The following is a 15,194-nucleotide window of genomic DNA, read 5'->3' as shown; positions in this document are numbered from 1 at the left end:
ATGAATATACTTATTGAAGAAATTAATTCTCTTGAACTCACTCAATTATCTGAAGGAGATGTTATTCGTAGGATCTTGATGGTGCTTCCAAATCTACAATATAACATTGTCATCTCTCTTCTTCATGAAAGGGACATCAATGACATGACCGTCATCGATGCCGTTGAAAAAATATGTGCTCATGAGATGTTCTTGTTTGGAGACCAATAGTACTCATCCAAGAACAATCTTGCTCTCAAGGTGAAGATGGTTGACAAGAAGAAGAAGAAGATGAAGCTTCCATCATCAAGTGAAGGCGATGAAGATGATGATGACTCCGACACTGAGCTTGCTCTCCTCATGAGAAGAACCACAAGAATGATATCCATGTTCAACAAGAAGGGCTACAACTGTGATCCCAAGAAGAACAAATTTCGTCCAAGAAAATTTGACAAGTTCGGTGGCGAAGAAAAGAAGAAGTGCTACAATTATGGTAATCTTGGCCACATATCATATGATTTCCCTCATCCCGACAAGAGAAACAAGAGGATGGGGACAAGCACAAGAAGAAGGATCAAGACAAGAGGAAGAAGAAACTCTTCAACAAGAAGGGTGGAGGCCGCAAGGCCTACATTGTTGGTGAATGGGTCTCAGACGAAAGCTCAAGTGATGATTCAAGTGATGATGAAGACAACAATTTAGCGGGCCTCGCCATCATCAATGATGATCCACCTCTACCTTCACCACCTATGTGCATCATGGCAAAAGGTAACAACAAGGTGAGTAGCGAGGAAGATGATAGTAGTGATGATAATGGTCTTTCTCCTAATGATCTATCTAAGCTCATGAATGACTATGCTACTATCATCAAGAAATAAAATGATAAAATCAAGTCTCTTGAAAATGCTAATTCTATGCTTAGTTCTAGTCATGATGAGTTGCTTGCTAAATACAATGATGTGCTTAAGAAACATGATGAAGCAGTTGCATCTAGCAAGTCTCTTGAGGCTAGTAACAAGAAGTTAAGACTTGAGCATGTTGACTTGAAATGTAAATATCAAGAACTTGAGTTAGCTTATGATGTCATTGATCCTAGTATGAATGAATTGACTACTATTGATATTGTTAAGGTCAATGCATCTACTTCTTGTGATGATCTTCTTGATATACTACGCTCCTCTTCATGTGATAATATATCATCTTCTAAGACTAACCATGTAAGGGAGCAAGCGCTTGAAAATGAGATTGCAAGTCTCAAGTCATGTGTGACCCGGTTGACTAAGGGGGAGTATAAGCACAAGGAAATTCTCATGAAGAATGCATTTTACTATAACAAGAGAGGCCTTGGATGCTTCCCCAACCCAGTGAAAAATGTCATAAAGACACCAGAGATCAAGAATTGCTTCATTAAGAAAGTTGGTTCATATTGCCAACATTGCCAAGTCAGTGGTCACCACACGAGGGAGTGTCCAATTCCTACTAAATCCCTTCCTACTTTGCCTTCTAAATACAAGTCTACTTTCAATGATCATCATTTCTTGTTGCATAAGCTTAAGAGTGGTAAAATTATGATAAAATTCATTGGAACTCAAGCTAAGGGCAAGCTTCCTAGGCAACTTTGGGTGCCTAAAGCTCTTATGTCTCATATGAAAGGTACCAAACTTGGTTGGGTATCTAAACAAAAAGCTTGATCCCATGTGTGTAGGTGAACTATAAAGCTGGTGGAAAGTATTATGTGCTTGATAGTGGATGTACACAACATATGACCGGTAATGTAAAGATGTTCACCTCACTAGAAGATGATGTGGCCGATCATGACAAAGTCAGCTTTGGTGATAATTTTAAGGCAAATATGGTAGGTTTGGGTAAGATAGCAATCTTCAATGATCTCTCTATTTTCAATGTTCTTTTAGTAGAGTCGCTTAGCGTTAATTTACTTTCTGTAGCTCAACTATGTAATTTAGGCTTCACATGCTTATTTACTGATGTTGATGTTATCATAACTAGCAAAAGAAATAATGATATAATCTTTAAAGGTTTTAGACATGGACATATCTATTTTGTGGACTTTTCCTCTAATGAAGCTAGCTTGACTACATGCCTCTTCACCAAGACATATATAGGTTGGCTTTGGCATCGTCGACTTGCACACATTGGAATGAGTCAACTCAAGAAGGTGTTCAAAAATGGAATGGTAGTTGGTTTGAAGTATGTTGTATTCGAGAAGGACTAGTTGTGTAGCGCTTGCCAAGCTGGGAAACAAGTTGCAAGCCCTCATCCATACAAGTCCATGATGTCTACATCAAGACCCTTAGAGCTACTACACATAGACCTATTTGGGTCAACTACCTACAAAAGTCTTGGTGGTAATCTCTATTGCTTTGTTATTGTTGATGATTATACAAGATACACTTGAACTTTCTTTCTAGATGATAAGAGCAAGACCACTGGGATCTTAAGAAGTTCACAAAGATGTCTCAAACTGAGTTTGAGGCCACAATTGTGAAGGTCCGGAGTGACAATGGGACGGACTTCAAGAATACTCAAGTTGACGAGTATTGTGATGATAGAGGTATCACGTATGGGTTCTCATCAACCTACACTCCTCAATAAAATGGTATGGTGGAGAGTAAGAACAAGACCTTGATCACTCTTGTAAGAGCAATATTAGATGAGTATGGTACGCTGAAAAAGTTTTGGGTGGAAACAATCAACATGGCGTGGCATGCATCAAATAGAGTTTATCTCCACCGACTATTGAAGAAGACGTCATATGAGCTTATTATTGGGATGAAACCCAATATCTCCTACTTTCGGGTGTTCGGGTGTAAGTGCTTTATCTACAAGAAAAGAGAATGTCTAGGCAAGTTTGAAAAACGTTATGATATTGGTTATTTTTTTGGTTATGCATCTAACTCCAAAGCATATCGAGTATTCAACAATGCCACCGATTTTGTTGAAGAAACATGTGATGTGGAGTTTGATGAATCTAATGGCTCCGAAGGGGAAGGTGTTTGTTGTGATGATGTAGGTGATGAACCCTTGAGAGATGCAATGAAGAATATGACAATTGGGGATATCAAGCCTAAGGAGAGTGATGAAGATGTACCTTCTACTTCCACTCCACACACCTCCATGGCGCCCCAAGATGATGAAGATGAGGACAAGGATGATCACTACTTCCATCACATGATGTCCATATCTCTCAAGAGAAAACACAAGATCAAGCTCAAAATGTTGCACCATCGCAAGATACACCTCAAGAACCACAAGTGAAGCATAAGCATATTTCCAAAGATCACCCCTATTGACTTGATCATTGGGAGTCCATCTAGGGGAGTACAAACTCGCTCTCGTCAATATGCTTTATTTTGTAAATATTACTCATTTATCTCTTGTTTGGAACCCACACATATAGATGAGGCTTTTAAGGATCCGGATTGGGTGATGACTATGCAAAAAGAACTCAACAACTTCACTCGTAATGAAGTATGAGTTCTTGAATAGAGACCTCAAGACAAGAATATGATTGGAACCAAGTGAGTCTTCTGCAACAAGCAAAATGAACATGGTATGGTGGTACGCAACAAGGAAAGACTCGTCGCGCAAGGATTTGCACAAGTAGAAGTTTTGGATTTTGGTGAAACATTCACTCCCGTGACAAGGCTTGAGGCCATCCGTGTCCTTCTTGCATTTGCTTTATCAAATGGATGTGAAGAGTGCATTCTTAAATGGCTTTATTAATGAACTTGTTTATATTAAACAAACTCCCGGTTTTGAAGATCCTAGATATTCTAATCATGTGTATAGGTTGCACAAGGTGCTTTATGGACTCAAGCAAGCCCCAAGAGCTTGGTATGAATGCCTGCGTGACTTCCTCATCAACCAAGGATTCGAGATCGAGAGGGTGGATACTACACTGTTCACAAATATCATCAACAAAGAGCTTTTCTTATGTCAAATTTATGTTGATGATATAATTTTTAGTTCAACTAACAAAGAGTTTTGCAAGGAATTTGGTGACATGATGTCTAGAGAGTTCGAGATGTTGATGATTGGCAAGCTCAACTACTTCCTTGGATTTCAAATCAAGCAATTGAAGGAAGGGACGTTCATCCATCAAAAGAAGTACATGAGGGACATCCTCAAGAAATTCAAGATGGATGATTGCAAGCCAATCAAGACTCCAATGCCTACGAATGGACATCTCGACTTGGATGAAACGGGTAAACCGATTGATAAAAAGTTTTATCGTTCTATGATTGGATCACTTCTTTACCTTACCGCATCTAGGCCCGATATTATGTTTAGTGTATGCATGTGCGCTCGCTTTTAAGCTAATCCTAATGAATCACATATTAGCACGGTTAAAAGAATCCTTAGATACCTAAAGTATACACCTAGCATAGGCTTGTGGTACCCGAAAGGTGCTAGTTTCCTACTCTTGGTTTACTTGGATTCGGACTTTGCCGGATGTTGTGTGGATCATAAGAGTACTTCGGGTGGGTGCCACTTGCTAAGGCGATCCCTAGTTTCATGGAGTTCTAAAAAGCAAAACTCGGTAGCTTTATCCACCGCGGAAGCCGAATACATAGCCGCCATAGCATGTTGTTCTCAAATCCTTTATATGAAGCAAACCTTGTTAGACTTTGATGTTCATTTAGAGAAGGTTCCACTCCTTTGTGATAATGAGAGTGCCGTAAAAATTGCAAACAATCTCGTTCAACACTCTCGCAAAAAGCACATTGATATTCGCCATCACTTCCTTAGAGACCATGTGGCTAATGGTGATATCTCTCTTAGTGGTGTAAGGTCGGAAGATCAATTGACGGATATCTTCACAAAACCTTTAGATGAAGCCACCTTTTGTAGATTGCGAAGTGAGTTGAACGTGATAGATGCTTCTAACGTCATGTGATGCCTTATCATATAGATGCATTCATGATAGGTGCTTGTCTAACCTTCTCAAGATAGTGGTGAACATGGGTTTTACTTGATATGGTAGTCCCCTAGTTTCTCTCAAGACATGTTGATGGGTTCACCATGAAGAAGCTTGAGAAGGGAAGTAATATGACAAGATAGATTTATCTTATGCTATGCATTCACATGTCATATAACATGCACTCATGTTTACTTTCATGCATATGTTTTACATTGCATGTGAATTGGCGGTAGAGAGATCACAAAGAAGGATATCACTCTTTGATATTGTTGTTTGCTCTCGATGTGAACACACATATCTATAAGTGTGATTAGAAAGATATAAGTGCTCAATGCCTATTGAGTCATGTCCTAGCGAATTTAAAGTCTTAATCTTTAAATTCATAGGAAATATGGCTCATAAATTTCCTTTGGAGTTTTCTCCTTCCTTTTATTTGGTTCTTTTTGCCTATTTCAAAATTATGTATGCTATAGCCATTTTGGAAAATATTTGAAAATGAGTGTTTGAGAAGGTGAGAATTCACTCAAACTGGTCCAAACATGTGTTTTTGTTGAGTGGTCATTTGAAGTTTGGACTCAGTGAGATATTTTAGTTCAGCAGAAATTTTTCTTTTCTCACCGGATAGTCCGGTGCTCTTTCCTTCCTTCTCACCGGAGTATCTGGTGCTCTTTGTGTCAGATCAATCTTTCCTTCAGAAAAGGTCCGGTGTTTGCAAAGGGTTCATGACTGGACCTTCCGGTGTTCACTCAATGAAAGAAGAAATTCAGAAATGCTGAAAAATAGTCCGGTGATACTGTCCAGTGTTCTGTCTGGTGTTCAAAAGAGTATCACCGGAACATCCGGTGCTCGAAGTTGATCTTGGCCAATGTTTGGCCAATGTTTAACATGCTCTCTGGTGAAATTGGTCCGGTGGTTAAGTCTTAGCATCTCCGGACCTTCCTGTGCTTGAAATCGTTTTCGGCAGGGTTTGATATGCTTCTGGTGAATTTTGTCTGGTGCTCAGTATGAAGCATAACCGGACCTTCTGGTGCTTGGAATTTTTGCAGGACCCACATGTCATATATGTTGGGAAACAGGTAGGCTACGCTAGCACAAAATAAATTTTCTCTACCGCGTTCAACCAGGAAGCCATGCGAGTAGGGGATCATGAATCGTTACCACTTGACGAGCAGTGCAGCGGAAGAAGAGTTGGAGCTGACCAATCCAACGTCGTGCGCGTCAAGCAGTCGATCATCAGCCTCGTCCCGAGCACCTTCCGAGTACTCGCGAGTACGTCCCGAGTACTCCCGAGCACAAACCGAGTACCTCCGAGCAGGACCCGAGTACCCCTGAGCAGGACCCGAGTACCCCCGAGCACGTCCCGAGCACCCCCGAGGACGTCCCGAGCACCCCCGAGCACGTCCCGAGCACCCCGAGCACGTCCCGAGCACCCCCGAGGATGTCCCGAGCACCCCCGAGGACGTTCCGAGTACTCCCGAGCAGATCAGCACCGCAATAGTAGTAGCGCCTCTACGGTATCCACACGTACAAGGATGGAATCGCCGTGCGCCGGTGTGCTAGCACCACGCGCCCGGCTAGGGATTCGAAGGGAGTTCGGGAATAGGAGGCGGCCAGGGTTTTGGTGGTAAGATCTGTTTTTTCAGAAAAACTCTCTGTACGCCTTGGCCCCTGCCTATTCTTATATAGAGCACGCTAATGGGCTTTTAATCAACATTAAAACTCATTGTGACTCTAAACCCTAATGGACCTTTAATCAACATTAAAGCCCATTAGCAGATCCAATCTGCAAACTCGATCACCTCTAGGGCATATCACCAACAATCTCCCACTTGCACTAGAGTCAGTACAAGTTTTATATTCCATCCCCTTAAGTGTGTGACCCGTTAGGTTCATGTGTAAACGGCCGCTACCCGGAAACCCTTTTTCCGAATTGCAAGTCAATAGCGGTACCTAGCAGGACATATTGACTCCCGAATGCACACAAAGATCATATCGGCTGAACCTTGATATACTCATGCACCAATCCCTTTACCACACGATACCAGTCAAGCTCAAGGCGAGATTCGTGCCACCCTTGTGATAGCTCGACCATTCACTCGATCAAGTAGTGGATTCACCATGATTAACTCTTTAATCACATTGGCATGGCCATGCACTTTCCAATCCAACTACCTCGAGGGGCCCAGAGATATCTCTCCCGTTATTTGGGAGGGGTAAATTACATCTTGATCACTCACATCCTACGACATGTTTCATAACATACCTGAAAGCAACCTTTATAACTACCCAGTTACGGAATAGCGTTTGGAAGCCCCTAAGTGTGTTACTACACATTCTGGAATCAATGATGATCTCAGGTCAAAGGATTCTATAGGTACACCATTTGAGATAACAACTGATGGTACATTAAAAATAACAATCCCAGCAGTATCTCAGGGTGGGTCTATCCAACATCATGTTCTCTAACATGTGTCCACATTACTGATTTGATATCTCCATATCTATGATCCGTGAAACATGATCATCATTCAGTCAAATGTGCTAATCTATAAATCATTATTGTCCCACACAATGATATGAGATTAGGTACTATTTAGAATAACATCATAAAAACAAAGAGTTTCACAAACAAGTCACATACTTGCTGATCAATGTAAATGATAATTATTCATGGAACCAGATAACAATTATCTAAAAGTACATTAGCATAGACAGAACACATTCTCTCACATGCACTAGAGCCTATCCCGCAAGTATCTAATACCCATAGAGCTCAAGTGTGCCTCATGCTTGGGCTGTGGGAGAGGCTTCGTCAACGGATCGGCAATATTCAAATCCGTGTGCAACCTGCATATCTTTACATCACCTCTATCAATAATCTCTCGAATGAGGTGATAGCGCCGAAGTATGTGCTTGGACTTCTGGTGCGACCTAGGCTCCTTGGCTTGTGCAATAGCACCACTATTGTCGCAATAGAGGTCAATTGGACTGGACGCACTAGGGACCACACCCAACTCAGAAATAAATTTTCTGATCCAAACAGCCTCTTTTGCAGCTTCCGAAGCTGCGATATACTCGGCCTCTGTCGTGGAATCGGCAACCGTTTCTTGCTTGGAACTCTTCCAACTCACCGCACCTCCATTGAGGCAAAACACAAAACCAGACTGCGATCTCGAATCGTTCTTGTCGGTTTGGAAGCTAGCATCGGTGTAACCATTTACAACGAGCTCCTCCTCACCTCCATAGACTAGGAACATATCCTTAGTTCTTCTCATGTACTTGAGGATACTCTTTACTATAGCCCAGTGACATTCACCTGGGTTCGATTGATATCTGCTCGTAACACTTAGAGCATAGGAGACATATGGGCGTGTACAAAATATAGCATACATGATGGACCCGATAGCAGAAGCATACGGGATCGCACTCATCCTCTCGTGCTCATCAGATGTCAAAGGACATTGATTCTTGCTGAGAGTGATGCCATGTGACATTAGCAAGAAACCTTTCTTGGAATCCTGCATATTGAACCGATTCAATACCTTGTCAATGTACGTGCTTTGGCTTAATTCGATTAGCCTTCTTGACCTATTTATATAGATCTTTATGCCCAATATATATGCTGCCTCTCCTAAATCTTTCATTGAAAAACTCTTTTGCAATGAAGATTTGACAGCATCGAGCATTGGAATATTATTTCCGATCAATAATATGTCATCCACATATAAGACCAGAAACACAAGTGCGCTCCCACTAGTCCTTTTGTAAACACAAGGCTCTTCTTCATTCTTGATGAAACCAAACCCTTTGATCACTTCATCAAAACGAAGATTCCAACTCCGAGAAGCTTGCTTTAGTCCATAGATGGACTTTTGCAGCTTGCAAATCTTCCCAGCATTTTTCGGATCGACAAAACCTTCAGGCTGTGTCATGTACACATCCTCACTTAGGTTTCCATTAAGGAAAGCCATTTTGATATCCATTTGCCATATCTCATAGTCGAAATATGCAGCAATTGTTAGGAGAATCCGAATAGACTATAGCATTGCGACGGGCGAAAATATTTCATCATAATCAACACCTTGAATTTGCCTGAAACCTTTCGCCACCAATCGCGCTTTATAGATGTGAACATTTCCATCAACGTCTATCTTTTTCTTAAAAACCCATTTACACTCGATAGTTTTCACACCATCAGGTGGATCGACCAAGTTCCAAACTTGGTTTTCTCGCATGGATTCTAACTCGGATCTCATGGCTCCAAGCCATTTTTCAGAGTCTGGTCCCACCATTGCTTCCGAGTAAGTCTTAGGTTCATCATTGTCCAACAATGATATGTCGCGCTGCTCCGTGGTTAGGAACATAAACCGCTCGGGTGCACGACTGAACCTTTCCGACCGACGTGGGGCTGGTGTCTCGACAACAGGTTCTGCAACATCTTGCATACCGAGTTGTGGTTCAATAGGAGCTGAAACACTTTCACGTGGTTCCCGAATTTCTTCGAGTTGCATCGTGCTCCCACTAACTCTCTTCGCGAGAAATTCTTTCTGAAGAAAGACACCATTCCGGGCGACAAACACTTTGCCTTCTTCCCGGTTATATAAATAATATCCTTTGGTTTCCCTAGGATACCCCACAAAGAAGCATTTATCAGATTTGGGAGTGAGCTTATCGGACGACAAACATTTTACATAAGCCTCACAACCCCATATCTTAAGGAAAGACAATCCGGGACGCTTCCCGGTCCATATCTCATATGGTGTCCTCTCTACAGCCTTAGATGGAACCCTGTTTAACGTGAAAGCAGCAGTTTCTAGAGCGTATCCCCAGAAGGACAACGGAAGATCAGATTGGCTCATCATCGACCGAACCATGTCTAACAAAGTTCGGTTCCTCCGCTCGGACACCCCATTCCATTGTGGCGTACCCGGTGGAGTCAATTGTGGAACGATTCCACATTGCCTTAGATGATCACCAAATTCATGGCTCAAATATTCACCTCCATGATCTGATCGCAGAAATTTAATTGTCTTGCCTATATGATTTTGTACTTCATTCTGGAACTTCTTGAACTTTTCAAAGGATTCAGACTTGTGCCTCATTAGGTAGATGTAACCATATCTACTAAAGTCATCGGTGAAAGTAATGAAGTACTGAAAACCACCTCTAGCTGTAGAACTCATCGGTCCACATACATCTGTATGTACTAGGGCCAATAATTCATTTGTCCTCTCACTTTGACCAGTGAAAGGCGTCTTAGTCATCTTGCCAAGTAAACAAGACTCGCATGTATCAAATGATTCGAAATCAAATGAATGTAGAAGACCATCTTTATGGAGCTTCTGCATACGCTTCTCATTTATATGACCTAATCGACAATGCCAAACAAAAGTGGGTTTCAAATCATCAAGCCGAGGCTTCTTTGTATCAATGTTATAAATAGTTATATCCTCAAGATTCAATATATATAATCCATTTACTAATGGACAATTACCATAGAGCATACCATTCAAAAATATCGAACAACACTTGTTCTTTATTATGAATTCATAACCATCTTCTTCCAAACATGAAGAAGAGATAATGTTTTTGCCCAAGGCAGGAATATAATAACAATTATTTAATTCCAAAACTAATCCTGAGGGTAGCGATAAGGAGTAAACGCCAACGGCCAACGCAACAACTTTTGCACCATTGCCGACGCGAGCATCCAATTCGCCTCTTGCACACTTCCTAGTCCTTTTCAGTCCCTGCAACGATTTGCAAGTATGAATCATTGATCCGGTATCAAATACCCATGAATCATCAGGACGAGTAGCAAGATTAATTTCAATAACATTTATACCTGAAGAGGAAGTCTTACTTCCCTTTTTCCTTTTGAGTTCTTCCAAGTACAATTTGCAGTTCCTCCGCCAATGACTAGTCTTATGGCAGTGGTGGCAAGTGTCAGAAGCAGCAGGGTTAGCCTTGGGTTTTCCAACAGATTTAGGCTTAGAACTCGAGATCTCATCCAAAGTTTTAGCCTTGCCCCTGTGCTTTCTCTTCTTGCTATCCTTTTGAACCATCATCACATGACTAGAGCTCTTCTTAACGCTTTCCTCAGCAGTTTTTAGCATCCCATGCAATTCAGCCATGCTTTTCTCCATGCTGTTCATATGAAAGTTCAAAATGAACGGCTCGAAGCTCGCAGGGAGTGACTGGAGAATTACATCCGTAGCCAACTCAGGGCTAAGGGGAAAACCAAGTTTTTCCAGGCTCTCAATGTAACCAATCATTTTGATCACATGAGGACTGACTGGACTGCCTTCTGTTAACCTGCACGCAAACAAGGACTTTGAAGTGTTGTACCTCTCGGCCCGAGCTTGGTTCTCAAACATGCCTCGGAGTCCCACAATCATATCATGGGCATCCCTGTTCTCATATTGCTTCTGAAGCTCAGAGGACGTACAGGCAAGTATGAGGCAGCTAACATCCAGTGAATCGTTAGTGTGCTTCTCATAAGCCCTCCGATCCGCGGCAGGTGCATTATCAGCTGGTTCATCAGGATAGGGGACCTCTAGAACATATTCCTTTTTCTCTTGTTTGAGAACAATTCTCAGATTTCTATACCAATCAATAAAGTTTGTTCTAGAAAGCTTCTCTTTCTCAAGAATCGATCGCAAATTAAAACTGGAAGTGTTACTAGCGGCCGGTGCCATAATCTACAACAGAAAATGCAGGTTCAGCACTATGCCTATGTGAATCTTCTATTAAACAATTTAACAAAAGATACTCCACTATATGTGTTTTCCCTCTAACAACATATAGAGGATCAAGATCCATATTCAACTAAGTTCTAGTGAGCTTTGGCATCACTGCTAGAAACTTAGTGACATAGGTAAGCAACGCTTTGCTAATCACATCCCTATGTGACTCTTGTTTGTTGGGTGGCATCGAATGCCCCGGCGCCCAACACCATGCCTCAAAGCCCAAAACCGTTTTGATAGCTTTATGCGTGTGGATGTCCGACATCCACTCTAACTGGTTAAGATAAATGATGGCACCCTGCTTTGGCAGACCTACCACACAATGATCAAAACCTTTGTAGGTGCAGCTATTGGAAGGGCATCAATTACTCTTGATTTTTCTGAGGGAAACTACTCTATCATGAAAATCATATTCACCACATATAAAATATGAAAGAATAGTATGACAGGAACACAAAAACATCACAGGCAATCATATTAACTATGACATAGTATGGCCCCTTCACATGGTGATCTTCATCGCCACGGTTCCTGTCCTCCGGGTCATCATGCTTCAAATCTCCATGTTCTTGTTCTAGTCTATTACACCTAATAGCACTAGATAAATTACATGAGAAGAAGCATCACAAGTCGACACACAGGCCGTTATACAATAACGTGACAGCCTTGGGCTGCAATTAACCATGACACGCAGGCCATGAAAATTACGCGCATGCATCACATATCACAAGGCCATACCAGTCACAACATTCTCTGCAAAAACGAGTTAAGCATAGAATCGAATTCTAATGTCGTGATGGGATCATGTTATTCATAATGCCTCAATTTCCATTAGATCAATCCCATTGATCATCGCGTGAGGTTTTTCCAGAAACGATGACAGCACACACAACCTCGATCTGCTGTTCTCCTGACCATGTCGCGATGCACGCAGTTAGCCCCGATGGTGATTCCAGCCGGTAGGGGCAAGTCGCACGCAAGACTAGGTGGGAGATCGAGCTAATCTTTTTGGCTATGTGGTTCCATCGACTGGCATCTCATCTGATTTCTAATTCATCAAACCAACCGTGCATTGATCAATCCATCATATGAACTGATCAGAAAAATAATAGATCTAATCTATTTCTATTACATATCTTCTATATGTGACTGATCCAGATCGAAAACTACGCAGGATGGCTCTGATACCACTGTTGGGGAACGGGTAGGCTACGCTAGCACAAAATAAATTTTCTCTACCGCGTTCAACCAGGAAGCCATGCGAGTAGGGGATCATGAATCGTTACCACTTGACGAGCAGTGCAGCGGAAGAAGAGTTGGAGCAGACCAATCCAACGTCGTGCGCGTCAAGCAGTCGATCGTCAGCCTCATCCCGAGCACGTCCCGAGCACCTTCCGAGTACTCCCGAGCACAAACCGAGTACCTCTGAGCAGGACCCGAGTACCCCCGAGCAGGACCCGAGTACCCCCGAGCACGTCCCGAGCACCCCTGAGGACGTCCCGAGCACCCCCGAGCATGTCCCGAGTACCCCCGAGCACGTCCTGAGCACCCCCGAGCACGTCCCGAGCACCCCCTAGGACGTCCCGAGCACCCTCGAGGATGTCCCGAGTAGTCCCGAGCAGATCAGCACCGCAATAGTAGCAGCGCCTCTACGGTATCCACACGTACAAGGATGGAATCGCCGTGCGCCGGTGTGCTAGCACCACGCGCCCGGCTAGTGATTCGAAGGGAGTTCGGGAATAGGAGGCGGCCAGGGTTTTGGTGGCAAGATCTGTTTTTCAGAAAAACTCTCTGTACGCCTTGGCCCCTGCCTATTCTTATATAGAGCACGCTAATGGGCCTTTAATCAACATTAAAGCCCATTGTAACTCTAAACCCTAATGGACCTTTAATATACATTAAAGCCCATTAGCAGATCCAATCTGCAAACTCGATCACCTCTAGGGCATATCACCAACAATATAAGCTTTCTCTCTCAGTCGCCTCTCTCACTTTTTTGCGTCGCCGCTCGTACTTGCCTCACCCCGCCGTCTCACCACCGTCCGGCTCCACCTCTCCTTCGCGCCGCCGTCCTGCTCCACCTCCTGTACCACGCCGCGCCGCGCCGCGCCGCGCCCGAGAAGGCCAGCGCCGCCGCCCTACACCGTCCTCCGCCTTCTGTGCCGCCATCCAGGTCTTCGGCAGCCACTCGTCTCTCCAGATCATAGTGGTGAGAATCATCTTCGGCCAGATATTCAATTTTTCCCTAGATCAGATTCTTGAATTTTGTTTCAAATTCATGCGAATTCATGTAAATTTTGTTCAATCCAACACAAGATTAGTTCAATTCCATGCAATTTGAGGGCATGTCCATCCATATATGCGCTTAATTGCTCATATTCGTCAAATTCATGATGAATTCGTTCAATTTTGCTCAAATTTCACTCAAATTCAAGCAAAATCCAAGCAAATTCATGATCATTTGTTCAATATAGAACCATATCATTCACATTGATCATGTTTTATGGCATGTTGATCTACATTGCACTGAATTTTTTTCATATCCTTCATATGTAGAGCAAATTTCCTGCAAATTTGCTCAAAATTTAAATGCCTTTGATAAATTTGCTAAAATTCAAGTCATATCTTTTGAAATTGATCTTTTCCTCTGTCTAGCTTGAATCCTTAGCATGTTTGTGTCAATTCATATCCAAATCATGTTTTAGGGTTCAATTCGGGTCAAAATCATGTCTCCTTCTTATACTCGTTGCAATCGCTCATCGAGTTATCATTTCTTTATCTGTCAGATGGGTCGTGAGTGCAGTGACAAGGGCAAGGGCAAGGGCAAGGCCGTTGAGCAGTTGAAGAAGAAGACAAAGTCTCAGATGGAGTGGGACAGAGCTCTTGCTGCTGTAGGTGCAGCAAATGCACAACGAGGCTTTGCGATCAGAGACGACACCACTCCTTCTCAGGTCGGTCCACCCGCACCCGTCCTGCCACAGGGTTGCGCTCGACGCCTTCCAGCCAGTCAGGAAGCCGGAAGGGGGCTCGTCTGGAGCTAGAGTCCAAGGAGGAGCAGACTGAGCAGCAGCAAACAGAGCAGCCACAACCACAGGCAGAGCTTAGACTACGTGACTTGACATCTTACAAGAGACCAAGGATCAAGAAGCTAAGGTTCATCCCTATAGATGAGTGGTTTACTGAGGTCAGAGAGGAGGGGGTTGATCCCCGGTTCTGGACACTGATGCAGGAGAGTTTGTTTCACTCCTATGAGAGGAAGAAGGTCAGCTTATACAGAAGCTGCTTGCTCGAGGCTTTGGGGGTTCAGACGAGTACCAGGTTTCTGCACGAGGTCATTCATCCGAATGCCGAGCCCCCTCATCGTCATCTGGTTGGTGGTATCTTCCCTACAGATGATGAGATCAGGTTGCTATTCAGAGCACCCTTCACTCTAGGTTCGCCGAGACTGCCAGACATGTTGACACCTGTGGCGAAGGCCATCCACTTGGCCTTGAGACGCAGTCTGCTGCCGAGGATTGGCTATGGAG

The sequence above is a fragment of the Phragmites australis genome, chromosome 4, assembly GCF_958298935.1.
Source record: "Phragmites australis chromosome 4, lpPhrAust1.1, whole genome shotgun sequence".
Classification (NCBI taxonomy): Eukaryota; Viridiplantae; Streptophyta; class Magnoliopsida; order Poales; family Poaceae; genus Phragmites; species Phragmites australis.
Note: the sequence above shows the minus strand (reverse complement) of the source record.